This window comes from Delphinapterus leucas, chromosome 15 (assembly GCF_059928025.1).
Source record: "Delphinapterus leucas isolate spDelLeu-1000000601 "Yukka" chromosome 15, BTC_Dleu_Yukka2, whole genome shotgun sequence".
Taxonomy (NCBI): domain Eukaryota; kingdom Metazoa; phylum Chordata; class Mammalia; order Artiodactyla; family Monodontidae; genus Delphinapterus; species Delphinapterus leucas.
Window position 1 is genome coordinate 26,471,964 of NC_143143.1, and position 4,048 is coordinate 26,476,011.

The 4,048-nt window shown below is 43.2% G+C and overlaps 2 protein-coding genes across 3 annotated transcripts in view; both read right to left on the reverse strand.

Annotated features, from left to right (window-relative positions):
• Positions 1-4,048, reverse strand: part of MRTFB (myocardin related transcription factor B) — a 200,553-nt gene that overhangs the window by 196,404 nt on the left and 101 nt on the right. The gene's annotated exons all lie outside the window — the stretch shown is intronic.
• ERCC4 (ERCC excision repair 4, endonuclease catalytic subunit) overlaps positions 1-4,048 on the reverse strand; it is a 184,421-nt gene that overhangs the window by 59,032 nt on the left and 121,341 nt on the right. The gene's annotated exons all lie outside the window — the stretch shown is intronic.

Here is a 4,048-nt window from a genome sequence, read left to right on the forward strand (position 1 = left end):
TTCTTACACATCCTCATGCATCACTTGGAGGAGGATATTGTTAAAAAGCAGATTCTGGTTCAGTAAGTCTGGGGTGAGTCCCTGAGTCAGCATTTCAAACCAGCTCCAGGAAGCTGCTGATGTGCTGCTGGTTTGGGGAGTGCACTTGCGAAGAAAAGCTCAAATCCACCTGGGGAAGAAGGTATGCAGTCTTCACGTGGCTGAGTTTCCTATGAAATCTGCCCTCAGTAGCAGAGTCCATACACAGGTTTCCAGGGTGGGAGACATCATGTAGCCTCCCATATAAATTCTGTCTTTAACTCGGAATAAATACATTTTCAAGCATATGTCTTATTAAAATAACAGTGAATTGTTGAAATTCAATTTAAGGATGTCTCGTTTGAGACAACTTTCATTTATAAGTGGACCCATGAACCTTCCAGAATGGGGAAAAAAAACCCAAGAAGGCATATTCATACATCTGCCTGGTTATACTGTCTGATTAACTTTATTTCAAACACATTAACCATACCATCTGCTCTCCATGAAAAATCACCAGTTTGTTTCCTTCTAAACATTTTGAAAATGGTTCTTATATTTACAAACACTGATTCTCCATTTGTTTTACATGGGGGGAAAATCTTTAAAGGCATCTTCCAAGTAAAGAATTCTAGTTGAGATGGAAGGACCTGGAACTGTTATGTATCTTCATTTTGCAAGTCATCCTTTGTATAAAGTTTTTGGTGTTAAACATTAATCAATGTGCTGAAATTTCTACATATCCCTATCTTACGGCATCTATCAATAAGACGCCATCATTTCCAGACACTATCATTTTATGTACCACTAAGAAAGAACAAAAGTTGCCAATTAAACCATCACTTGTCAATTTTAAGATATAGTCCATCTCAGATATGCATCTTAAAAAATATATCAATGAAATAGCTTAATTATAAATCTCAGAGATATGCATATAATAAATTATGCATTTTCATCCACAGAGGCATGGATTTTTGTCCATAAAACAATTTGTCCCACGCCTAAACACTGGAACGGTTTCAACTTCCATGCAATATTATTTGGTTCATTTTTGTACATATGAGTATTTTTTTAAAAGGTAGTGACTAAAAAAGAGTGACCTCTTTTTACCCTGGAACATGATACTGCTTGCACAAAGTAATACAAATTAATCACTCAATTTGGATAATTTTCCAATCCAAAAGTATTCAATGTAGCTATCTCTAGGCTATTTATTTATTTTCCCCCCACAATAGGTGTTTAATGAGTGAGTAAATAATGTCCCCCTGAAAACACCCCCACCCCAATTAAAGGCCAACTGCAGTAACACTTCAGGGTTGAAACCCTGCTTCCTTCCTGCTAGGAGGTGCCATGTCATTTATTGAAACAAAACAAAAACAAAACAAAACAGGGCAAACACATTTCTTAATAAGTGCAGTTTGTTAAAGTCCTGTTAAAACATATGGGTCAAGGGGAAGTAAAAATAATCAGAGGATCACTGTAAGAAAAACCTTTAGGTCTGGCACCTGGGAGACCACTGGAGAGGAGGCAGTGGGACAAACTTCATGTTCTGAAAGGAAGGAGCCCCCCAACTCCCTTCTTCCCTCTCACCCGATTAATCCCACCAGAAACTACCAAGATGCCCGGATAAAAGGTTTCAAGTTCAATAGTCACACTCTCTCCAAATACAAAAAGCAGGTACAAAATACATCCTTCTTTTCTGACAAAAGCCTTTACTTACATGCTTGTTTCCATAGCACCTTTCAAAAGTAACAAGCAATGAACAATAAACGAACATCTTATAGCAAAGAAGCAATTTATCTATCCAAGGAAAAGGAAAAATAAACTTCCTTTGTAGATTTAACAAAAGTTGAAGAAATTCATCATGTTACACTGTAGCTATATAATAGTCAGAGATGAACTTTCTCAACTCAATTTGCATTTTCCCCATAGCAGCAAGACTAACAGAGTTTCAAATGAAAAGAATTTCTAATGAATCATATTAGGAGGACTGAGGACAATATGATTATAGGTCATTTTAGTTTTCACCCTTGTACAATATGCATTGACCAAATTCTCTAACATGGATATTAGTTAAGTAGAAAGAAAGAACAGGGAAAAAATGTTCCCAATAAAAATTGTTTGTCAGTTAAATTCTGCCCCCCTCCCTGTTATAACTGACTAGACAACGACGACTGTTCTTTAGAGTGGATCTCAAAGGAGCTAGTACGGTCCTCTAAGAGACATGTTTAGTTATCAAGTGACTAGGGCACACCACCGGCATTTAGTGTCTGGAAGCCAGGATGCTTGAACTTCTCACATGGGACAGATCTACATAATGAACATTTATCCTGGTCCTGAGAATCGTTTCAATGACCAGCCAGATTTATCACGGTAACTGGCGTTACTTTAGAACACAATACTAAACAGTTTTCACAAGAAACTATGGAAAAACCCCAGTAATTCAGGGGAAGGTAGCTAACGTGAGGGAAGTTGAGATTGAATAATAACTCGTGCCTGAAAATTAGCGACCATTTCCTCACACCATGCATTATCTCAACATATAATTGCGTCACAATACTGAGCATACCTACACTACTAAGTAACATACTGGCACCGAATCAAACACAAAGCAAAACAAACAAAACCTTTCAATCTAGCTAATATTTTATTCATTATTATCAGTGATAAGCGGTAGGAATCCAGCATGGTGCCTCGAAGCAGCCAGTACCTCCAAGCTTGTGGCACAAAAGCTGCCCTACAATGTCGTTTGAAAACGTGGCGTTCATGGAGGGGTTATATTAATATTATTTACATGTTGACTGAGATAGTCTGTACTTTACCTTGGCATGTTATTCCTAATTCAACCCGGACTTGTTTCTCTCTTCATTATCATAAAAAGTTTATCCCAACACTTAGGCGTCCCCTACCTCTGTATCTATCTCTCTGATCTTTCCTTTTCTTGTATGAAATAGCTTCTGATATTTTTACCTCTCTTCAGGCCAAGCTTATTCACTAGAAGCAGGTACAGCACAGCGGTATGTGCTAGATGTGATATGGCAATGCATGTCATATATTGTTCTCCTTTTACTTCTCCCTTACATTTAAATCGGAGCATCACACTGATTTTCAATTATGTATGTAGGTAGGTTACATTACTGACGAAGTTCATTTCAGAGCTGTAATGGGGGCTTTACAAACTTCTGCTGCAAGTGGGAGGAGCCTTGGTCTGACAAAGTTGAGCACCACTGCTCCGAAGAGTGGAATCACGTGCTTAACCAAAAACAAACTTGAAAAGTTTCCTTTGCTTAAAGCAAGCCCTGGGCTGCAATAGTCCACTTCCATTCGATCTGACGCCCCACCCCCGGCACACACCGCTGCTTTTAAGCCCACTTCTGCCCTCACACAGGGCCAAACAAAAGTTATTGACCATTTCGGGAAATCGACAAAAGCCAAGGACTCTCACCCAATAAATTCATATGCCATGCTGCATTCAAGCAGGGGGAGGGGGTCCCCAGACACACCCTCTGCAGCCCAATCGGGACCGGAGGAGTAGAACTCGAGCCCTAAAACCCAGCGAGTGGGGGTGGGGAGAAGGATGGGAGGCAAGTACGGGGCGGGGCGCTGGACTCGCTGTGCCAGGGCTTAAACCCCGATTCTACCGTGTCCCAGCACGGAGACCCTGGGCAGGGCGCTTCACCTCTCCGTGCAGCCCAGCAGTGGAACCGCGTAAGCGCGGGCAGACGGTTAAGGCTCAATAAATGGTGTTGCCGCGGGCAGCAGCGCCGCGTCCACGGCGCCAACCCGCCGCCGGGGGAAACTGAGGTGCGCCTCGCGGTTGCACCCGCGTGCGGGGACTGGCTGCGAGGAGACTGGCCCTGCGGTCCCGCGGCCCTGGCCCGGCAGCCCCGCCCCGCCCGCGCGGGTCCCGGGACGGCGCGGACCCGGCGGCTCCGCTGCAGCCGCAGGGCCGACTGGAGAGGCCGCCCAGGACACGGGCCGCCCGCCCGGCTGACTCCCCCGTCCGGCCCTCGGTCTCCGCCGGTCTCAC